The sequence below is a fragment of the Falco rusticolus genome, chromosome Z (assembly GCF_015220075.1).
Source record: "Falco rusticolus isolate bFalRus1 chromosome Z, bFalRus1.pri, whole genome shotgun sequence".
Taxonomy (NCBI): Eukaryota; Metazoa; Chordata; class Aves; order Falconiformes; family Falconidae; genus Falco; species Falco rusticolus.
The window spans coordinates 81,141,812-81,166,702 of NC_051210.1; the positions used below are offsets into that span (position 1 = coordinate 81,141,812).

Here is a 24,891-nt window from a genome sequence, read left to right on the forward strand (position 1 = left end):
CATGGGCATCCTTACAGCCCCACCATGAAAACCTGTATTAGGATCATCAAGTGTTATAGGGCTGTTCTACACACTCCTGCATGGGTTTTCCATCGTTGGTTTTCACCATTTCCAAATCAAGGCAGTTTGGGAGCTGGAAGGGGCAAATAATGATTTAATTTTTTTTTTTTTTTTTTAAATCCAGGGATATTTCCTGTATATGCTAAAAGTAGGAGGAAAATGGCTTCAGTCAATGAGAAACAGATTAAATTTTTTTTTTTTTTTTTTTTTTTTTTTGGCAGGGCAGAAGGAGAGCAGAGAAGAGGAGGTTTGGTGACATGAAAAAAACATACGCCTTTGCCACTCCTCCACGTTTTGTTTGAATCAAAACAAAATGTCTTCATTCACTACCAAGTCTTGTTTAACCTTTCCTGCTTCTAACTGTATATTGCCATTTCCAAACAAAAAGTTGAAAAGCTTCATTGAGAGGATGTCAAAAAGGAAATGTTTTGGCATTTCCGAAATAACACATTTCGTTTCGACATTTCAAATGAAATACCTGGACATTAAAAATAAATTAACTCTCCCTGGGGATTTTCAACATACCCAGTTGCCAAATTCAACTATGAATAGTCCAGGCTTTCCCTAAATTAAACTTCTGAATTAATTTACGCTGGAAGTTCAGTTCGGTTTCGGTCCAGACTGTGGCGATGAGACCCTGAGATGCCCTTACAGATGATCCACGCCTGCACGTTCCCAAAACTTGATCTCCAGCCAACACCTCAAGCCTGGAAATATTTACACCTTATGAAAATATTATATATGAAGAGAACGGCTTAGCCTATGACCTGACAACAGCCTCTCAAATTATTTTAACATGTGCTTCTCTCCTACTATACTGCTGTCATTCATGGGGATTAATGGTTGTTATTAATCACCCAATTTGAAGGCACAGGAGAAAACTATCTCCCCATGCACAAGACAGAGGGAACATTATTTATTTGCTAGCACTAACATATAGGAAAAACAATTTCTCAGTAGATCTCTCCTTGCGTACACAGACGACCATGTCACACCGTGAGTGATTTGCAAGGCTCTGGAGGCATGACAACACCAGCCGGCAATGACAACCAAGGGTATTGTCTCACAAGCCCTCTTCAGATGAGTAATACTCATGTGGATAAGCACATGCATAACCGAAGGCCTTGGTGAAGGCTTCTGGGGATGGAAGAGTGGTCACATCCATGTTTGCTTTGATTTAGGCTGGGGGTGGGACCCAGCAGAGCCCCCAGACCAGCTGCAATGCTCACCAAGAACTTGGGCTGCCTGGCATTGAGGAGCTGCCTACGACCATGTTTCTAGAAGGCATCATGCTCTGTGGTTCCAAGCCAGCTTAGATCGACTGTGGCTAAAGGAATATTTGCAACAGGCTTTAATCCATCGCCATTCTGGTATGTCCTCCCTGGGTGACTGATGGACCGAAGCGCTTTTGAGTCAGTCAAAGCAAGTAGAACCCGTCCCCAAGCATCTGATAATGCAGTAAGGTACCAACTTTTTCCAACAGCAAGAAATCTGAATATAGGGTCCCCTGCCATTAGCAACATATAATCCCCATTTTGCCGTGATAGCTTGAGGGGGTGGTGGGGGTGGGCAGTGTTCCTGGTTTTACCTTTTATATGCTGTAATTTGCTCAGACTGAAAGCACTTAGCATGAAAGACAAAGCTGAGGACAGGACAAACAAACAACCTGCCTAGGACACATCCCAAACTTCCACTCTCCTGGATTTCTAAAGGGTCTAACCCAAAACATCCTTGCACCCTCCATCGAGACCCTGAACAGGGCTACAGGAGGTCTGAAATACTGACTCTCCTCCAGCATGAGCTTTGCATTGAACTGCACGCTAAAGAATAACTTACATGTTTATACACCTTGCTTGCACAGCATGGTGCTTGTAGGCTGGAAGCTCAAGTTCCTTCTTTTGATTCACTCCTTGAGTGAGTCAAACTATTTATTTGAACTCGAATCCACATGAGGTGCAGAACAGCTCCGGCTTCGGCTCAGTACCAACTGCACTCCCATTGTCCACCATACAAAAGCAGGCATCCAGGCACGGTCACAGGAGGTATGAAATACAGAAGACGACAAAACACTGCTTTTATGAGACAGCTGCAGAAAAAAGAATTAATGCAACAGAAAAAAAAATGTAGATCTATATTTTTCTTTTCTCTCCTGTTGTCCTTTCTCTGGATCCCTTTACCTCTCGCCTTTTTGAGGTTAGGGAAAGAAGAACAAGCCTCTTTGCATTCAAGCCTTTTCTCCGTTCTCTACATATTGCTGTATTTAATCCATTCCCTTCCGCAGATTTTTAACTTCTGATTCCTGAGCCTCAGCCAACATCCCTTATTAAATGAAGTTGGCTCTTCACCTGCTGAACTATGAACAACAAAATAAAAAAAAATTCAAAAGCAACCTTAAAGGAAATACAGAGCTCCTGGGAATACTCCTAAGGAAGCTGCTCCTTTTCTCTGGACTCCTAAACTGAAAAGCTTTTGGTATAAAGTCAGATCTGGGTTTTTCTTCAGCAAGAACGCTCCAGCTAAAAAACAAGGCAGTGAAGGAAATACTCCTTGAGCATGCCAGCATGTGTTAGTACTGGACCAAGGTACTAAAGATGGCATTTCCAAGGCTTGCTGCAGATGCACTCTTCTAGGCAACATGCATTAAAGGTTCCTCAACTCTTTTCTGCAAGAACAAGTCCTGACCTTGTTGACTAACATGACCAGTAATTTTGGTAACTATTTTGCTCACGTAGAAGTTCTCTGTCATTCCAGGTGAACGGAGTATCCTCAGCATCCTACTGCATGCAGTATTTTCTCCCACCAATACCACATTCAGAAACGTCCCACACATGAGCAGTGACTTAACGCAGAGGAATAACGGCAAGGAAGAGCTCCAGGCTTTGGGAAAGGGGCTCCTGGATATACATTTTGAGGTTAAAGGTACTCTAGAAAGGTACTTTCTTGTAAGTAGCATCCAATGAGCTTTGTTCAAGATTACATCCAAGGAGAGACAGCCCCCAGAGGAGTATAATAGAGTACAAATGGGCTCTAATGGGGTATTTGGCTGTTACATTAGTATTAATCTGCTCAGCAGCTAAATTGTGGAAGGCTCATGAAAACTCTCTCTTTTCCCCACTGTATCAGTGAAAGGTCTTCTGTAATTTGCATCCAAATAAATGTGCTTTGTGAATAATGGGACCTTGCATGGGAGTATAATTTTATTATCTCATTCAACCAATTTTAACCAAATTGTCCTTCCTCTTTGAAGAGCTGCCATTGGTGAGGAGAGTGTTTGCAACTGCACATGCAACAAAAACGCACATTTTCGACTTCCACGACCCACTCTTTTTTGTCATTTATTTCCAAAATACCTGCTGTCTGTCAGAATGCTGCTTCTCCTCTGACAAAGCCTATATCCGTCACTCAAAGTCTCACAAGGGTTCAGCAGAAAACAAGAGGAAAAACTCCCAGGGTAGATATCTGAGGTTTTCCTTTGAGCAGGGGAAGTGGATTAACTGAAAGGAAACCGAATAAGCTATAAGGTCCCAGCTCACTGCTGGTTCAAGTGGGTGCAAACCCCAACACAGAGTCAAGGCTGCATCCATACCATCTCTCTAAAGGCAGCAGGATTATCTCTGTGGGAAATACTGAGTGCACATTAGGAGGTAGGGAAGAATGCTTTAATCACTAGACTGACAGACGGCCAAATAATCACCAAAAAAATAAGGTGGGACAACCCTAGGGCAGTCTGCCGAAGACGAAAACCAAGAAACAGTTATCCTAGATCTATGTCCCTTTGCTTCCCCAGCTTTCTTCTATGTCTGCATCCATTTGCTTGTCTCATTTCACAAGGTGAGCTCTTCAGGATGCTGACTACATTTTGCTCCTTGCACAGAAGCTAGCTCACTGAGCGTGGGCTCCTAACTACTGCCAAGGATGTACCTCCAGCAAAGAGGCTGGCCTCACATCTTCTATCTCCTTCCCACCCCAAAAATTAACACTGTTTCACAACAAGCTCTGTATTTCAAGCCATTCAATGCCATTCCACTGTTACCACAAACGCTGGCATCACCAAAGCATTTTAAAAGGAGAGGAAAAGAGAGACAAAGAGAGAAACATCCCCCTCCAGCATATATCCAAGACAAGTACCATTCACATGCTTCCAGACAAGCAGTAAGGTATCTGCCTGTTAAAGAAGGGACATGCAAAATGACAGCATGATAGGCTTTTAAGGGTGAAAATGAGAGGAAAACCCATGTCCACGACACAAGCAACTACTCTGCAAGCTACTTAAGACAGATTAAAACATGAGGGCAGCTTCTTGGCTGGCCCTCTGCCTGCAGTAGACCAGCAATAGACTTGAACAAGACCCTGGCTGCATTTGAGGTCTGATGCATTTACAAAGGATCCATGCTGTCCCTGAAAGACCCTGCCACCCCAGGCACAGCACGCACCATCATGGACATGCTTTGGCTCTTCTAGTTACAAAATTTACTAGAAAGATCAAGCAAAGCTGCACTTCCCAGCAATAAAACCCTTCCCTGATGGCATCACTGGAGACCCCATGCCCGCATTAATTCAGAGACTGCCCATTACCTATTAATTAGAGGCCACTATTATTCAAATAATGAAAATTAATTAAGCCCTCACTTATTAATCTAAAACAGTCTCTTCCTTGCTGTTCTCAAATATACCCCAGGCAAGTGGCTACAATTTTTTTAATCATAGAAGTGACAACCTATGAGCTGACACGTCTTTAAAGGATGTCTTTAATATCAAAAGAAAAGAAAATAAAGTAAAACAGCTTTGTCTCCCAAGCAGGCCAGCAATAATGAGATGTTAACCCAATCTCTCCCAGACTGCTGAGTTGAGAGAGATGGGAGGTTTCCTTCTCCCAGGAGGCTGCTTCTCCCCATTGGGCACATCTGGGCACCAACAGTCTTGGCTCAATCCCTCTCTGAGCAGCCCATCGCCACTAAGCCTGACACTGCAGCACCTGGTGGGACCACAGCTCAGAGTGACCTGTCATGGGTCATCAGGAGGCTCCAGTTATCACTGCAAGTTCACCGAGCAGGGACTGATGTGACCTGGATCTGTGGGCAGCACACAGGAGGCTTCCTGCCATTGGGAACCACCCCAAGGAGCAGAGGAGGGGTATTTATGCCTCCCTTCACTACATGCATTTTTGGTTGTTGTCTTTTCTAAACCATTATGACCTCTGAATGAATTTATTTTCTGAATTTCTTTGTAGTTTCTTCATATAAAGCTCATTACTGCTACTCATTAACCAACAAAGAAATGCTTCAGCACCTTGCTAAGGCTCTTTTCATCCAGGACCCACACCTGCCTAAGCTCAGGTCTCACCAGCTGAACACTACTAGGTCCAGGACTCTAACCTCCACACAGATGTTTGCAGATGTGAGATCATTTCTTTTGGGGCCTTTTTGAGGTGGCAATATCAGAGGTTGCTACTTGCACTTGCTAGATGAGAAGATGCAGTTTTTCCTGAGCACTTCAGAGCAATGATCTCTTCTACCCAACAGCTAGAGGACAGCAGTCATACTGGTACATTGCTCCGTTCTTCCTCCTCTTCCGCACACAAGATCTCCTGCACAGAGAGGATCCTAGCAGGGATCTCACCAGGGCTATCGCTGAACCATTACAACTACCAGGTGCACTTGTCAGTGAACATGAGAAACATGTCCTCATGCCCACCTCAGCCAGAGAGTAGGGATGGCAGGTCACCTTCAGCAAGGACAAAGCACACTGCCAGACCGAACATGACATTTCCACCTTAGAGGAGGAGATACAGGGGCCAAATCACCAGGAAGCTGGGAAGGCTCTGAGCTCATACAAGAGCCAAAGGCATGGCAAATGTCATGACATCTTGAAAAGAAGTGATCATATTTTAAGCACAAGTCCTCCTCTGCATGCCAGTTTCCTACTCCATTTTTGCTCCTATTGCTCCGAGTTTCACGTGGGATTTATGAGCGTGCAGTTCAGCTAGGTAAGCCCCCTCAAGGTACAGTTTAATGAAAGGACTTCACCAGGCTTCTCCGACGTCTAAGCTCATCCCAGACAGCCGACGCTGCAGGCCAGGGTCTGGTGCACAGCTCATTCGGGAGCACTGGAGGTCCACCCTGCTCAGCCTAGAAATGGAAGGCTCCTTCAAAACCCCTCCTGGGCCAGAAGAAATGGGCCCCTAACACAGGGACAGCCAGTACAGCTGAGCTCTGTGGGGCAGTGAGCCCCCAGGTGAAAGGAGCCCTCTCAAATGGAGGATCTGGTTGAAGGTGCACAGGCTGACCCAGCAAGGTTTAAGGATCGACATTTGCCATACGGAAGTCAAGTAAGTGAACATGGAGAAGGAAGAGTGAAGATCTGGGGATTGATTTCATCTCCACACACAACTTAAGCAATGATTCTACGTGCCTCTGGGGAACAGTCTCAGGGTTGGACACAGTGTCTTACAAAGGGATGAGCTGAGGAAGGCACCAAACCATCATTTGGGCATGTACTACATATTCCACATTGACTCATCCATGGGACAGCCCTGGAGCACGATGCCCGTGACATGGTCTACTCCAATCTGGAACCCCAGGTTATCCTTGACACTATTTCATTTTTCCTTCAGACCCAAAGTACCCACATAGGAAATCAGTGGGCAGCGGCTCAGCCAGCGATTACTCCCTGTGGATCAGCCTTTAGATGAACGTGTCATTCACTGTGCCAGATCTCAACGATCAGGACATGCTCTGAACTTGAAGCCTCTCTCACACCTACTAAACAACTTAAATCTAATCCCTTTTACCTTCCCCACAGCACAATTCCAGCCAAAAGCAAGGAAAAACATGATTGTAACAGCTCACCACAAAGTCACTGGGGTCTTGCTGCCCGGTCTATTACCCTTTCTCTGCCTCTTGGTTTCACCATCTCATTTCCCACTTGCACAGCTAAAGCTTTAAGCAACCACAGCTTAATGGGTACAATGCCCTCACAAGCCTTTCTACCTCCATGCACTGATCAGCTCACGAGGGTGAAGGGCTTCACAGAGGAGAAAGCATAATTGCATCCCTTTTTTCACGGACCCCCCCACCCACTCCCCCCCACCCCTGACACATATACCTGCGCTCCCTAACAGCAACCTGTCTTTATAGGGAGTCTCCTAAACCACAGCCTTCATGGCAACCTCCTGAGATGCAACATCTCCTTTGACTGCCAGGTGGCTTTTCTTGCTTGAGTGCATTTTACATTACACCAGACCGGCAACACAACTCCAAGACAATTTTTAAGAGTTGTACTTACGGTCATTGCTGCAAATCACCCTTCAGCTCCTGTTTTTCCCCTTGCACTTCTTTTCCCTCCCAGACAGGGTGCTGTGCACCTCGTTTTTCCCAGGCTGCGTGCACAAAGCCAGCACACAGGATTGGGTGTGCTCTACATCACCACTTGCCACAATGTTGTCATCAGTTGCCAGTGTGGACGGAGGCTAGGCTCCTTGTTTTGCAGTTCTTGACATGACTCAGAACAGCCTGAGAATTACACTTGGAATAAGTGATTAAAAACCCTGACTACTCCTCCATTACCATGCACGGGTGACGCTCCCAGCAGCACCGATCACAGCTGCACCCTTGTAAATGAGAGCAAAATTAGGGATGATGCCTAGTGAAGATGACTTACACCGGCAGTACTGAGCTGGGGACTCTTCCAGACAATTCACTCTTAACCTGGAATAAACCCTGGGTGCGTGGAGATAGGAATAAGGGTTTGGAAAACCCATCAATGGGAGGGGAACCACCCAGCCCACATTTAATGATGGTCTGAACCCCAGCACACAGTGACCTCCTGCACAAAAGCCCTCTGAGATGCCAGCCTCCTCCACGTCGATATTTGCAGGCAGTAGCTATTAGGAGAAACCTTCACAGGCACTGCAGGCATTTTGAAATGGAGGGGCTCAGACCCTTGATCATATTTTATATATATATATCTCAAGCATAAAATATGCAGCTTGGATTTTCATGATAGGGAGGGAAACCTGGTGAGAAGAAGGAAACAGGATTTTGGTGGAGGAAACAGAGAGCAGAGGAAGGGTTTGAAGAGGAAGGGAGGAAAGCTTTTGACTAAAAGCAAAAATGACAGCAAAACCAACTTGCTCAGATGCTCTCCTGGGGATTTGGGGCCCTGAAAAGCCCATGTGAAGATGGCAGTCATTTCGTTGAATCACAGCCCAGGCAAGAGCTCTGCACATGAACCCTCAGAAGACCAAGGAGAAGTTAACACCAGGGCATTGGCTTCTCCCAGAGAGTGCCGGGCATGGCTCTGAGCCCAAAGGAGGCCGCTGCAGCCCTCTGCGTACAATCCTGGGAAGAGCTGAAGGAGCAGGGGTGTCCGGCAGCACAGCCTGCCTGCAGGCACCACCTGGCAGGGCAAGGAGAGCAAGGAGCAAGCCAGGGCTGCTATGGACACCACCACCAGAGCACTTACTGGCCATGCTGGGTTTGCTCTCTATAACAGAAAACTTGCCCTAATATGAGTTTAGATACACTTAATGGCTACGTGTGACGGCAGTGCAGGAAAAAGTTCGCCTCCTGCTCAGCCACCCACGTTATGAAGCGGCCACGTCCACCCGCAGATGAGCAAAGAGCTGGAGCATCAGAAGGACCTGCAAGATATACCCTCGGCAGTCTGCAGTCACTAGTACACCAACATCAGTCGGCTTTACAAGTCACTGTCACAAGCAGAAGACGGCAAATTCCCCTGTATTTTTCTGGGAAGTTGCAGCCCCGTTTTTTCCTGGTGCCTCATAAACCTCTCAGAGCTTGGGAGAAAAGTATCATCTCTGCTCCCCCAGCTGGGCAAAAGAGAATGGGATTTTAATTAGCAGATACATATGCCTAAACTTACATGCACAGGGAGTCCCACATGAGATTAACTCATGGGCTTCACATCTGAGGACCAAGTCCCCTTGTTTAGGTACCCATCAAAATCAAGTTCATGCACCTCAGTCTAGAGTGCCTTAGCCAAGGTCACACACCAAGTCCAAGCAGAACTCACACCACGGAATTCACTAAGAAAGGAATTATGAAGATCCCACAGAAGTTTTAAAAGAGAGAATTAAACATCTCTCCCTCTCACATCTGAACAACTTTGCATTAATCCACATCCATTCTGCTCTAAAACATCAACACACCCATCAAGCAGCTGAATTTCAAGCCTTGCCTTTTGCTCATTAGCAGAAATTAGCACCACCGCAAAATTTAGCTCAAGCCTCCTAGCAGATGGGACTGAGCTGTGTGCTCCTCATGTGTGCTGCCCAGTCCATACCCCACATCCTCTCTTTCCAGAGCCATTCCCATCTACCACCAGATGGATCACACACAATGGTGCTACCATAACCTGGTGGGATGGATGCTCCTTGGCTATAGTTTGGGTTAACTGGATGACCAGCAATCTACAGCTCCCCATCTCTTTCTCACTGCCAAAAAACTCTTTCACTGACTTCTTTCCTTCCAGGTGATTATCCCACCCATGCAAATTCATCACTGCCTTCTATGAAGTTTGCAAAGGTCAAAATATCAAACTTTGAGATCCCCTGTATTTAAGGGGAAAATCCAATCCATCTGTTATTTTGAACTTTGTGTGTATTTTGTACAAGTTTTATGAGTCAACAACCCAGAAGTCTGGATAGTTAGTGCAAATCAGGGTCATTTCACTGCAGATCTTCTGATGTCTCCCTGCTTAAGGAGGTGGAAGATCTTAACCACACCTACTGGCTTTGGGCATTGGCTGATTTTTTTGTCTTTACAATTCACTGTCCATATTACAGAGGTCCACAGATGTAGAAGAATGGCTGCAGAAGCGTGGCCTTAGAATCTCTGAAGACCTGCACAATCCAGGCCTGGTATCAGAATAGGCCTGCAATCAGAATTGTGCTGAAGTTGCTGTGCTGGAGGTAACAAGAAAGGTAGCCTTGAGCTACTCTTGAATCCTGAGACCAAGTCATTATGTTGTGCCAACAGGCCGTGGCTGTAACGAGCTACAGCTGCTGGGAAAGAGGTGCAGGGCCAAGAGAGATAGGGACCGTACGGGAAAATAGGGAGTAACAAACTACAAGGCTGAAGCACAGCAACACAATTAGCTACATGGATAGAATGCTTATTTCAGTCATGATAATTAGGGGTGTGAGAACCGCACGCGTTTAGAGACTACTAACCAATTTTATTTCTGCTTTACGAATATGCATGTGTATCGGTTCTATATGAGTAGTGTTGGAAACTAATAAAGTTGAGCAGGATGCATAACTCATATTGAGCGTCTTCTTGACTCCAGCGAACCCTTCTTCCAACACACAGGCCTAGCCGAGAGGGCATTAACATCATACTAGGCAAGCTATTAACATTTTTCTTCCAACATCAAAGACAATGTCTGCCCTAGAAAAGCAAAGAGATGCTCCACAGATCAGGCAGTAAGAACACAAAACCTGGAGTGACCTGCCATGGTCACCCAGGCTGGCAGGGGCCAAGCCAGGGAAACCCTCACGTGGTCCCCCAGGGGTACTCCACCTCCTGGGATGAATTCCAGTCCTCAACATCAGCTTTTTGCTCACCACACTTCCTCCCCCAAGCTGACCTGTCCACAGATATCTGTTCTTCAGCAAGGGTGGACATCAGCAGGGTTCTCAGCTGCGGACAAGAACAACAGCTGCCAGGGCCCAGAAGGAATCATCAAATGGTTTGGGTCAGATGACCTTCAAAGTCCCTCCAGCCCAGCCCCCTGCCATGGGCAGGGACACCTTCAGCTGGATCAGGTTGCTCAGAGCCCGTCCAGCCTGGCCTTGGATGTTCCCAGGGATGGGCCATCGGGCACCTCTCTGGGCCGCCTGTGCCAGTGCCTCACCACCCTCAGCGTAAACATTTCTTCCTTATATATTTAGTCTCAGGAAGCAATGGGACGTGTCCCCAGAGCAGCAGCTTCCCCGATAACAAGGCTTGGCTGAATCCTGCAGAGCCGCTGTGACAGCAGTGGCCAAAGCCCAACACCCTCTCGCTTAGGATGTCACGGATGTCACACACTCTGCCCCTCCCTGCCCACTCTGGCTTGCAGGCAGCTGCCCTCCTACACCCTTTGCTCACCACCCACCACCTCCTTCTCCCTCCCTGGTATCACCTTTTTATTTGTTACCAAAATCTCTCACCCCTGCAAGTCCACTGACACCAGGGCCGCCCTGCCATCACCTCCAGAAGGAAGCCCAGCCTCAAGCCATTTCTTCAAAGATGACTTCACATTCAGGTTTCCCTTCCGTGCTTCTCCTTGTCCCCCTGCCTTCCTCAACCCTCTACAGCTTGTGTTCTCAAAGGCCACTCTTCTGCCAGAAGAAAGCCTGTACGAGGGTTAATCATCATCAGGCACCTCCGAGACCAATGGCAAACAAGCACCAAGCTGCCCAAAGTCCTCTGCAAACTGATCAATGCAAATACTGCATGTGGAGCAACAGAGATCCTGCTGCCAAGTACTGCCGGGCTTCCCATGCCAGGGACAGGGCAGACTATTGAAGGGGAGCCCAGCACCAGCCTCCAGCCCACCACCGGCGGACTTCCAGACAGGGAAAGCTCATCCTGGAGTAAAGGTATGGGGAACACATCAACATCTCACCTACAGTTGCCAACAAGCCAAGCTGATCTCAGTAAGCTCCTGCATGTGACAGAGGGATGTGTAACAGTCTTTGCTCTGGGGTAATGGTCCAACATAAGAGTGAAAAACCCATGTGCAAGTGCACTTGCAGGTTCATGGGGAGCTGCAAGGGCAGCCACCTCGCTGCCCATGTCTGCTTGCTGCAGGGCAGCCCTGCGTTAGACATCACCACATGATCCTGCCTCCAAAGAGCCACCGTGACATCACTTTGTCACCACGTTAGGTTAACGCTGACATCACGTTATTTCTTCCCCACAGCACAGCACTGTCTCTGCAGACCCAAACTAACACCATCTGCCTCTCTGTTGTCATGTTGTGCAATCAGCTCCTCCCAGACTGGCATCATCCCGTCTCCTCCAACACTGAGCACAGCCTGCCTGGATATAAATACAAACCAACGCCAATGTCTTCATCATTCAGTACTGTCTTTCTGCCTTTCCACTTGGGCACCACACAACAGGCAACAACCTTGAAATAATGACCATAATTACAGCTTCGGTAAGTGTTAAACATAGCAGAGAAAGACAATCCTCCATGACGTTCCCAGTACAATGTAACACAAAAAATGACCCAATGGAGATCTGTGGAGCTGGATGTAAATGTTTTGATGTGCTCATAATAGGGCTTCTCAGTGCTTAGTGTCCACTGCCAAAAAATTGGGCTGCTCACCAAGCTTGCATCACTACCCAGGTATGCATCTTCATTTGCTGTACATGATGAGTCCTGCAAAATCCACCTGTTCTTATGAATATTTCTGGCTTTCCACTAAAAGAGGGATTTATCCTTTTCACTCCCATTTTAAAAAACAAAAAACCAAAACCAACCATAAAGTAAAAAATTAAGAGAGTGGACAGGCAGCTAGGAGTTTCTGAGGTTTGACAGCCCATAATCAGAAATGAACTCAACTGAAATAGAAGTTATCTTCCCAGGAAACAAACCCCTGAACTGTTCTTCATTCATTTTTAGCAAGAAAACCAGGTGAGCACAGCCAACTGCTATTTACCCTCTGAGTCACAGGAAACAGCACCTGAAACACATGCCTTACCCAAAGCTTTGGAGGACTAAAAAAATAAATTTATGCAAATGATTTGAGGCAAGTCTCAGGGCTTGTAAATTCCCTGTAAAATCCAGGTTTCAGATAACCAAGAGCTCTGGGGCTGAGGTCAGGCTGCTGCTGAGCACCTGCACTTAGTAGTGCATCATCAACCAAATTCTGCTTGGGGCATCAAAGCCCCACTGACATTATCAGTTGCACAGTCCAGCCCAGTAACCTGTAATTTCTCTGTAATCAGAAGCAACAGGGTAAGAGTTTTAGTGGCCATACATAATGCATGTCTTCTGGCATTGCTGGGAAAGCGGGAGATGAGCACCAGCAGGGCCAGATGCAATATCAAAGAATTGGACAGCCAAATAACCAAAAAGAGTCCCTCTGTTTTTTATCAAAGACATACAGGGCTGGGACCTGAAACCATCCAAGTCCAGTCTCCTCCCACCAACTGCAATGCCACCAGGTCACACTTTGCTCTCTGGGCCACACGACAGTGAAGCAGAATCTGCTGCTCCTTCAAAAAGTCCCCACTGCTGTAAATCAAGGGTGCTCGTTGTGGCAGCTGCTACCCAAGCAGCAGGAACCATCTGCTGGAAAAGGGCAGAGAAGCCAATAAAACTTTCCAGAAATGGAGTTTAGATTCTGCTGCCGCCAAAATATCTGGGTTTCCCTGGGAGGAGGGCTCTCCACCCAGCACAGTGGAGCACAATCACATAAATCAGCCCTGATTGAACAGCACAAGGCATGACATTTACCACCAGGATGTAACCTTTGAATACACCTCCTTCAAGTGATTAGCACTGAGCACACTCTGTGCCATTTAGCCATCACCGCTGAATGATGATCAGATTAAGTCATGACAGAGCAAATGAAAATGGTGTGAACACAGTGGTGCTTTCCAGCCTGACCATGGGTGAAGAGCAGTCGTGGGAGCAAAGGAGAGCATCAAGATTTGAGTTTGCTTAAGCAGAGCAGACCAGGCAATCAACATCAAGCAACATTTGCTACAGCATATTCTGCAAATAAAGTAAGGGAAAGTTCTTCTGACAAGCCCCTCTGGCTGTAAGCCTCAGCACATCTGGGGAAGGTCGGCAGAGAACGAGCTGAAGAGATGAGGACAGACGGCAGGCAAGCATCAAGAGCAGCACAAATTGGGACCCATCAGAAAATCTTCCCATAAGAACTAGATTTCTGTTATCTACAGAAAACTGGATCCCTAACAACAGTCCACTTTGCACAGAGAGCTTTCAATGCTGCTCGGGAGATCTGTTTTCAAAAATCTCACTAAAAATTGAGGGTTCCTGTTGGAGAGGAAGACTAACGTATCTCAGTCCTTGCTAAGAATATATCTATCTGCTCAGAGGATGGGAAACCAGACCCTCCTGAGGCCACCAACTCAGCATTGCTTGCATTTTCCATTTCTCTGCTCTGAACCTGTGAAACCTGGCAGACATCAAGCATCTCTTCTGCAAATCCCACTCCAGCTTACCCAAAATGCAGCAGTGAGCCCCATGCCTCGACTGGGCTGCAAGACCCTGGCATGAGCTCGGTCAGATCACGTGTCATTGCTTGTGTGGTTTGCATAAATGATTGATGGGGCCCCAAGGAAGAGAAGGGGATTTCAGAGAGAAAAACCCAGTGACAGGCCCTCAGCTTGAGTAATCCTCACCAGGCTGCCACTAGCCAAGAACCTTTTGCTAGGCTATGGGGCCACCACCAGATTCTTCCCTTGCATGTTCCTCACCAGTCTCAAGATCAGAGAGGTGTACAGATACAAAGATCTCCAGCTCTCCAGCAAACACATGAGCTTTGGAGAGCGCACCCCACAGCAACGCGTCCAGAAGACCCGTGTTCTTCACCCCACTCCACATCCTGGGGGAGCAGCACCCAACATGCACAAAATACAGCCTCAAGTTCAAGAAACACCCACAAACTAAACCCTCCGTCCCACACACAGGCACAGCAGCTGGCACAGATCCCTTCCCAGGGCACGTTTGTACTGGGCTACAGAGGGTTAAACTTTACGGCCCCAAAAGTAACATTTTAAATCCAAAAAAGGAGGTGGAGGGGAGGTACAAGGTGCCATCCCCCTAGCCCTGTGCTCCTATATTGGGGGAAATCTCACCTGAATTCGTAAGTAAACCGAACCAAGTCCCCCGGCGAACCAAGAAAATTAACATAAAAACTAAGAAAACAAAAACAAAAACTACCTCCTGCAATACGACAGCCGCTGGGTCAGTTGCTTCACGTCCTCGGGAGTTTTTGGGGAGGACACCTCCACATCAGCAAATAATCGACCGTATCGAAAAGACTGCACCCCATCTTCTGCTGCAAACGCTCCGGCTGGTGGTTTGTTTTTTTCCTACAGCGGTTTGACTCAGAGGTCTGGCCAGACTCGCAGCTCTCAGATTCATTTAATAAATCATCTCCTCACCACGCCCAGAAGCAAAAGGCAAATTTGTGTCTCCCAGGCACCTCCTGATTGGACTAACGTGACTCTTGCTAATTAGACTGTGAGGAAGAGTATGGCTCAAGCGACATGTTTATGAAGATAAATATTTTAACTTCAGTTAGCGCTGCAAACTCGTTCTAGCTGGAGAGTCTCTTAAGTTGATTCAGAGAGAAAATGCCTCGATAATTAATTTTTTTAATTATTTTTTTAAAGGCTATGAATTATTAATTTCGGTGAAATAAGTGGTGTGTCTTTCAGGTGCAATTAGTAGCTGCTGTTGGGGGAAAAAAAACCAAATATCTCGCCGGTGAAGCCCAGGGAAGGGATGGGAGTGCTTTCTCGCCTCGGCAGAGGGAACGCAGGCTCTGCCCTGTCTAATCTCACTATAGCAACGGGAAGACCTTGGCAACCCCGATCTTTACAGTTATTGAGATGGGAGCAGGAAGAGTCGAGAGCGCAGCACCCAGGGACGCTCAGCTGAGAAGCTGACCTGGTTCCTACCGAGAAAATAAAGCGCCCTGTCTCACTCAGGGGTGATGGAGGGTCTGCCAAGCTCTTGGGTGGGTGGTAGTTCAAGGCTGGCTCCCCAAAAATTTCTTGTGGTGCCTTTTTTTTGGGGGGAAGAGATATGCCAAAGAGGAGATGTGCATATCCTCACCACACCCTGCAGAAGAATATCCAAGTCCTGCTGCTTGGACCTGCTGGAGCGGGGCCAGAGGAGGCCACGGGGATGGTCAGAGGCCAGGGCACCCCTGCTGGGAGGACAGGCTGGGAGAGCTGGGGTTGTCCAGCCCGGAGAGGAGAAGGCTCCGGGGAGACCTTACTGCAGCCTTCCAGCACTTAGAGGGGGCTCAGAAGCAAGATGGGGACAACTTTTAGAAAAGCCTGTCGTGGTAGGACAAGGGGCATGGTTTTAAACTCAGCGAGGAGGGATTCAGACTAGACGGAAGAAATGTTTTACGCTGGGGGTGGTGAGACACTGGCACAGCTGCCCAGAGAGGTGCCCGATGGCCCATCCCTGGGAACATCCAGGGCCAGGCTGGACGGGCTCTGAGCAACCTGATCCAGCTGAAGGTGTCCCTGCCCATGGCAGGGGGCTGGGCTGGAGGGACTTTGAAGGTCCCGTCCCACCCAAACCGTTCTGTGATTCCATGATTCGCCAAAGTCCCAAGAAGAAGATGCTGCTCTCAGGACGAGGGGCCAAGTCTGCAGCCTGCCACCCTCCCTCAGCCCCAGCTTCGGCTATGAGGACGTGCCCAGACGGGACAGGTACAAGGAGCCCCCCCACAACTGCCACCCAGCCCGGGGCTGCCAGCAACCTGCACCACTGCCATCTCAGTGCCTCTGGAGATTGCTCACTCGCTCTTGCTGGATGATTCACCCACAAATGCAAAGGCACAGAGCACTCAGATCAGCTTGTTGCAAAACACTACATCTGGGTGACTGTCTGGCCCGGAGCCACTTCAGCCCTGTGCTCCTAGACAGCAGGGACAGCCCCAGGGCTAACCTGGCTGCCACTAACTCCCGGCCACAGCTTGGTCCCACCTGGACAGGGCAGTGTGTGCTGTAATACTTCTCCCCATCAAAGACAGACAGTTCACCTTCTTAACAGCCCTGTACCACCCTGTAAGGGGACTTCAGGCTGCTAGGATCTCCAAACAGAGTCTACAGCTCACGGAGCGACCCCGAACATCTTCCACCCGCTCTGCTCCACCTTCTTGCCATGACGGGCACTCACCAGAACAGACTACTCACTCAGGGAGGACTGGTTGGTGTCCCTGCAAGCACAAGCTACTACTACTATTCAGACTGTTAGTAGAATAATAATCCATACTAAACTTCCAAGGTAGCATGAATTAGTCTTTATGGTGGCAAAAAGATGCATTTGCCCCTAGCACTGCTCTTCCTGGCACCTTGAAGTCCCAGCACCACGTTCCTTCCACTGCTTACTCCACAATCATGGTATGCATCCAAACTCAGCTGTTCCTTTCCTTCCAGCATCTGGGTTAGCCCAGAGAAGTTGCTCCACCAGCCTCTGAAACACTGTCCCATAACCCAACCCTACCATGGGTGCATGTCCCCAACTCACAGCAGCCGGGGCAGTCCTTGCTGCTCCATAGCTACCTTCTGCTCTCCACCAAGACCTTCCTCACAACCAAAGTCCCCAGCTGACTCTCAAGCACACTGCTCATGATCCCAGCTTTAAGTCCTCCAGGGCTTTACCAGCATTACAATGTTAAGTAGGCAACAGGGCCAATTCCAGATGGAATGAGACACTGCTGGTCATTTTTTCCTCCAAAGAGGAGGGGAATCCCCCACCACTTCGCTTAGCTCCGTTGGGTAGATGTCCAGCCAACAGCTTTGCTAGACAGGCTGATGCTGGGCACTAACACAGCCTAGCAGAAATGTAGCTCTGTACTCAGAGCATTGCTTGCTCCTGCAGTTCTTGGAGGCAATTAAATGACAGCACTGGAAACATAAATCCTTCAGCAGCTGGGAGGAAAACTGCCAAGAATGTTTTGAAGGCCTGGTAGCTTTGGACCATGGAAAACATAAGGGTAGACAGTGTTTAAATACCGTTATGAATGGAGGAGCAGGAGTAAAAGGGGTTAGATCAGATAAAGCAATTGCAATTTCACTCGAGAAGGGCGATGGTGTAGAAAACTTAAATATATGATTCTCATCCCTCAGCCAGCTCTTCAGATGGTGTATATTGGCCAAGCTCCACAGAGCTCTGCTGATAGCCATCCATCTGGATGGATCCATGTCTCTAGGACTCTTCTGAGTGTTTGTCAGCAGTTTTGCTTGATTTTTTATTTTTGACTGGGCTGGGAAGTACCTCAATCAAAACGCACCATGCCCTTTAGCGCACATAAAAACTGAGAGCTGTCGGAGACAAATGTCAAAATTTCAATCTAAATCCTCACCTGGTCAAAACCAGCACCCTGCCACCCTTCCTGTGTCCCCTCTGTCCAGGCAGGGATCACAGCTGCCAGGAAGGTGCCAGCTCTCATGCCAACTGTCCCAGCAGCAGGAATTTGGGGGTGCTGCTGGATAGGATGGTGGAAGTGAGTAAATCAAAATACAGTGAGACAGTGTGTCATCCTAAAAGCCCGCTCCAGCCTCAGACACCCGCCAGCACTAGATACCAGGAGGCTCTTTATCTTGTCACCGGTGACTAAGAGCATCCATGGAATGACGGTACCACAAAAATACAGGTGATGGAAAATGGCTGTTTTCCAAGGAGGATGGATCTTTTATTACATTCTGTTTACCTCCTATATTACTAAAGAACAAGCCATGAAGCATGCGATCCTTTTAGGTTCTCTGAATCCACTTAGATTTTATCTCTGTAGCCAGAGCTTTCCAGGAATGAAATAGCTGCAAGACACAACGTGGGTGAAACAAAATCAAATAGAGACTCTCCAACATGAAAGGCAAACTAAAAGGATGACAGCACTAGTTATACGGAGGGAGAAATAAGGAGGAAAGGAAATTAAAAGCAATTAAAGGGAATTAATTAGAAGGTATGATGGAACTATGAAAGAGGAAAAACAGCTATGCAGAGTTCACTAAATACCCCAAACTTTTAATTGTCGCACTTGGAACTGCAAGCCCTGGAGGTTCAAAACCCCTCTGGCAGTTTCCAAAAAAAAAAATTTTCCATGGCTTAAACAAATTATTTCTTTGCCTTTAAGTCTGCATGGCGGACAAGATTCTAGGCTTCCCCTTCAAACCATGAAGGCAGAAGCACAACCTCCTCTCCCCTTCACTCCACTGACCAAAGCAGACAACCCACACCAGCATCTGATGTCAGGAGCTGGGGACTTCAAGTCAAGTGTTGATGCTGCTGTCCCAAGCATTGGGCTGAATTACTTGCACCTACCCAATGTTCCTGGTAGGGTATTCACAGGGCTCTGGGGGAGGTGGGGCCACCATCTGCACTCGAAGTCACCAGGATGAGATCAGCCGCTGGGTTAGTCCCAAGGGAGATGGCTATCAGTTAGAACACTTCAGCTCTCCTCAAAATGCACTGCCTACATTTCCCACTAAAATCTAACAGCCCTTTCCATAGGATCATTGAATGGTTAGAGTGAGAAGGGTCCTTTTAAAGCCCATCCAATTCCACCCCCCTGCCATGAGCAGGGCCCCCTCCCCCTAGCCCAGGTGGCTCCCAGCCCCGTCCAACCTGGCCTTGGGCACTGCCAGGGATGGGGCACCCACAGCTGCTCTGGACAACCTGTGGCAGCGCCTCGCCACTCTCGCAGTGAAGAATTTCTTCCTAAGATCTAATCCAAATCTCCCTTCCTTCAGTTTAAAACCTGGTCACCATCCCCAGTTCTAAACTGGAACGAGGATACAAATCAAAATATTGCTGTGAAAAGGGTTGTGGAGAGCAGGAGACCCCAGTCCCTTCCAGTCTTCCCTTTGCCAGCCACCTTGGCTTCAACCATGAGAAATAAGGAAGTCCCCTATGGAAATCAAAATGTCCTTTATTAAGGGAATAGTGCTGATGACTGGGAAGAACAACACAAGGTCATAAAAAAAGCAGGCAGGCAGTGTTTGTCTTGGCCTCCTGGATACATATTATTTTCCTGGGATGCAAGCTCCAGCCCCATGCTGAAGGCAAGGTTGCATGAAACTGAGACAGGACCACCTTGCCAACGCAGGGTTTGTTTCGGAAGAAACTCCTCACCCAGTGTTTCCATGAAGGAAAGAGACAGTGGGACAGCAAAGCCAGAGCTGCTGCACGGTGCTTGGAAAGCAACGGCCAAGTCATTCAAGCTTGGGTTGTATGCATGGGGTCCATGCAGCACCCCAAAAAATCCATATGGAAGATGGGCAAGAGCAAAAGCTACTTACGGTCTTCCCCTGTTCCCCATCCATCCCATGCCTGCCCCATCACCTACAAGGCAGATCACAAAGATATAGGGACTGTACAAAAGGCTCCATCTCCATTCCCTGCAGCAGCAGCCCTGCTGCCCCCTCTGTTGCAGCCATTGCTCAACGCTGCCATCTTCAGAGACCCACAAAGCCTTGATTGTATTTAATTAAGTGACCACACACTGATGTACACAATAATAACCCCGTTTCCAAACACACAGGCCTCAAGCAGCTCACCCCAGTGACAGAACCACACAGTTCCTATGAAAGTGAGAACTTCATTATCAATATCAACTATCTATTACAATTCAGAATTTAAAACATAGTTGTGTTTGGTTTTTTTAAGGCACAGATAATGTGACATGAAAAGCCACTCAGTTTCAAACCAAGCTTAGGAAGGATTTTTTTTTTTTTCCTTCTTGAAAGACAGGCTGTTTTGTGCTTTTAAGTTAATTATAACTATTTTGCTTTATATATCACTTGCTCAGGAAGTTACAAGTATTCCAGATCTCCCGGTTTATTTAGTACAAAGGCAGACCAAGGCTTGAAAGTCACAACTGTAACAGGCCCAGCTTCCATTAGAAAGATTCATCTTCCCCATACACATCTATGGGAAGGTTTGAATTACAAGATCCTGCCATCAGTTACATGGCGTCAACAGAATTACATGAACACAAGGAAAAGCAAAGCTGGGCTGGACCAGTAAGCATCCAACCTCCTGCCATGGGACTGGACGGGAGTAAGACAGTAGAAATGTAGCAAAACAGAGCCCTGCTCCAGTGCTGGGTCTGACAGGCACCAGGGCAAATCACCAACTTCTTTACTGTGAAGCTGGTGAGACCCTGGCCCAGGATGCCCGGAGCAGCTGTGGGTGCCCCATCCCTGGCAGTGCCCAAGGCCAGGCTGGATGGGGCTGGGGGCAGCCTGGGCTGGGGGGAGGGGGCCCTGCCCAGGGCAGGGGGGTGGAACTAGATGATCTTTAAAATCCCTTCCAACCCAAACCATCATATGACTAACTGATTAATAGCAATGATCAAACTAAGATTGGAAAAGTCAACAGAGCACCTACCAGTGGTCATGCCTACATGGCCAGATGGGAAAGCTTCATCTGCTGGTCCCTGGGGATGCTCATGGAGACCCACTGCTGCTCCAGGGTGTGCCATGACACGTACCGCAGCCTAAGGCCCTAAATGAGGGGAATCTCCCAATTCCTCAGTGCTAAACGATCTCAAATAATGAAGCAGTGAGGGAACAGCCTATCCCACAGCAAACACTGGGCACTGCTGGGACTAGCAGCTTGTGAAACAAGCCCCTGCAAACAGCTGGCACCTCCTTTCCCCACCCCCCTCAACTTGCCCTCTGCCCACAGGAGCAAATTAATTAAAAGCCCAAAGATCAATTTTAAAAGAGCATCTTACACACTGAATCAGGGTCATGCCATCCTTCCTGAGCACCACACTGAGAACACAGCTAGCACCGACATGGGAGAAATGTATTTAAGCTGCCAGACCACAGGCCAATTCAAAGCAAACCCTGAAGGGTCACCAGGCAGTTCTTAGATACTCCTACACACACAGACACCAAAGGGACAGAAGAAACTGCCTGGCAGGGGAGGAACTGGAACTGCTTTAAATGAAGGGCTGCATTTGCAGTGGAGTTGGTACTAAGAGGTATCAGCATGCAAAGCCTCCTGCCTGGCCCCACCGCCTGCAACCTGCGGGGAAATAAAACCAAGAGCGAGTTGTGCACTGGTGCAGTACCTGCTGGTCATTTTTCTAGGTGCACTTCAAAGGCAGAGGACTTTCAGCAATGGCCAAGCTGAAAACTGGGGAGAGAATCATGGTTGGTTAGGTTCTGCTCTAGGTTACTGGAAAAAAAGCATCTCCACTGCAACACCTGGTCTTGAACCATGTGTGGAAAGAGCTGGTGATCTTCAAGCAGCTGTAAGCCGCTGCAACCTGCTGCAACAAGGCTTTGCGGGACGTAATGCTTGCTTTGGGTTGGGTTTTCTGCCTGCCAAGTCAGGCTGTGTTGTGAATTAGCCTGTCTCCTACAGGAACCCAGGTCAGGAGCCCATGAGTTACAACTCAACCGCACCTGCAGCAAACACTGCTGAATTCAGAAGGCACAGGGAGATGCTGGCCTTTAATTTGGGGAACCTGCAACAGATTAACACTACCTTTTCCTTACAAAAGCAGCACAATTCAGCTTACAAATGAAAAGGCAGCAGCCGATAAGTGATTAGCATACAACTTCCACTGCATGGGGCTGTCATCAACAAAATAACTATAAACCTTTTTCTTAAAGCACAGTCTCTACAGAATTATTCTGCCTCCGGTCTCCATTGAGTTTGCAGCGCCCTGTATTTGTTTCCCAGCTGAGACAATTGCAAGTTAAGTGTTTGCTGGTGGTGTTGCTGCTATAGGGATTGTGCAGCTAAATAATTCAGTAACCAATTACTGTTTAACAATATCACTCCCCATCATTTGAGCAGTGATCTGCCATCCAGGCCAAGAGACTCCAGCAAAAAGGAGTCTGCAAGAAGCTTTTGTTTGATGTAAAGACATCAACTTGTACGCTTCTTCTGTGTAATATACACATTATTGACCAAAAGACAAAGGTATACAGTGCATTTTATCGCATGCTAAATGAGGGCTGTAATGAATTGCTGCTTACTTCTAGGTCATTTGTTTGATTGTCACCTAAGCAAACTGTTGAGGGCAAAAGGTCCTGCCCAGGAGATGATTCCTTAGTGAAACAAGCTGCTGATCAGCTCAAGAAAAATAGGAAGCAGGACAGCCTAATGCTGATTCTGTGCCCAGATCAGGAAATCGGGGCTTCTCCCTCATCCCCAAAATGTTTGAGATGCCACTGTATTGGATGCTTTGACCATCAGCATCAGGGCCACCGCACCGAGCCAGCTCTCCAGCAAGGGCAACCAGTGCTCACCAGCTGATTCATCCTGCTCAGAACCCAGTCCTCGCAGTCTGCCTGTCTGGATTGGGACCTAAAAACGCAGCTGCTCTCATTTTTAAAGACACCTCGATATACAGCATGCATGACCAGCTGCCCTCTTGGCTACGAGACAGGAGCTTATTTAAGGGCTGAACCTGATCTTCGCGCAGGGCATCACTAGAGCTCACCCAGCCCATCTCCATCACCACGGCCTGGCAGAGAAACACGCCTGGTTTTTAAAGCTATCCCTCCCTGCCTACTCGATTCCTCAGTTGTGTGGCTTTAAAGCTTTCTTCTGCACAGCTATAAAAGGGTGTGAGAAAACTTGGAAAGGAAACCCTGGGTGGTACAGACAACTGGAACAAGGAGCAATCTGTGCCCGGGGCAGGGGAGGGGGTGGCAGAGCCCACACGGGTGCCACACTGAATGGCTGCTGGGGAGGAAGTGACACACCACACTACCCTGCTTTTGTCCAGGGGCAAGACCAAAATGCTCCAGAAGAAAAAAAATAAAATTTAAAAAAATCAAAAAGGGATTATTCTGGCTTGCACCACTCCCTCCTCTCCCCACCACCCCCGTGCAGGCTACAGACAACTACCTCCATGCCCTTGCTCCTGTGGACCATGGGGCATCGTGGCCTGGGCAGCATCTGGCTCAGTTTAGCACCAGGCTTATACGTTTATGCTTCCAGGTTTCTCCCTGCTTGTTGCTTTTTAATGAGGAATCACAACCACAAAGCCACCCAGCACCGGGTTTGGCCAGCCAGCAAAGCCAGGGCGCTGGAACACCCTGCTCTGCTGCTCCTTGTGGCGAGCTGCCAGCAAAACACTGGGCAAGGAGGAGCAGGCAGGTCCTCCAGCCCTGCCTGCGCTGCCCTTGGCATGAAATGCCACCAAGCATGCCAGCCATGGTGCCCACGCTGGTGGCTCTCCCCAAGCACTGTCTCCTAAAGGGCTGCGATGACAGGAGAGTCCCAGTTGCACTCACTCAAAAAATAGTCTTAAAAACTGTTTGCCCTCATCATTCCAAAGAAAAGCTTGAAGATTCAGTGTTTTCCACTGCCCTACCTCTGCTGCACCACACATTTCAGCAGGTCCTCTCCTGCTGCCCCATCTTAGGTACCCCTCCATCACAACAGCCTCATGCTGTGGGGCTTCCCCAAAGTCCATCACCGAGCTGATTGTCTCCACACTGCCCCCATGGGCTTGTCTCCTCCCTCCCCACAGCTGAGGCTCATCCTCCAGCCACCTCCAGGTCAGACCCTTCACCTGCAGCTCATTAACTGTCTCCCAAATGCCCAGCCACCCTTACAAGCCCCACATCATGGTATCACCCATTTTTTCCAAATCTCTCTCTCTGTCTTGTTGTTTCAGTATCTCACCTATTGCATCCTCCCCTGCAAAAGGACCAGAACTCTCGCTTTATTCCTCAGCCAAAACTATCTCCATAGCAGAGCCATCTTTTGCTCCTCTGTTCAGACATAATGAGAACAAGAAAGCCACAAATGTCATATTCTCATAAGTTAAGGTAAGACCACCCTGAAAGAAGCCCACAGTCTCTACTGTCTATATAAGTATTGATAGTACATCTTACTAAAAACAAAACCTTAGAGGGAGCCCAACTAAACAACTGTCCATAGACAAAAGTTCTCCTGCATCACACACGCACTTCAAGAGGGCTCAGGCAAGATTCAGCAAGAAGATGGATTGGGGAGCATGGGAGTCAGGAAAGGATGAATATCATGGGACAGATCCACTCTACTGGGACTTCAAAAAAGCCAAATAACCTGAAGCCAAATTGCCAGCAGAAGCACCTGTATCAG

General features: G+C 48.0%; 1 long non-coding RNA gene across 3 annotated transcripts in view; it reads right to left on the minus strand.

The window, feature by feature from the left end:
* Positions 1-24,891, minus strand: part of LOC119141885 — a 58,078-nt gene that overhangs the window by 29,025 nt on the left and 4,162 nt on the right. The window contains exons 3-4 of one of the 3 annotated variants that reach the window (XR_005102077.1): positions 14,175-14,183; positions 4,484-5,684 (exon numbers count right to left, since the gene is read on the minus strand). The exons of 1 other annotated variant lie outside the window; for it this stretch is intronic. This is a non-coding gene — a long non-coding RNA (uncharacterized LOC119141885). Of the gene's footprint in view, positions 1-4,483; positions 5,685-11,052; positions 11,420-14,174; positions 14,184-24,891 lie in introns of those variants that run through there. One more of the 3 variants, XR_005102078.1, reaches the window with a different exon arrangement.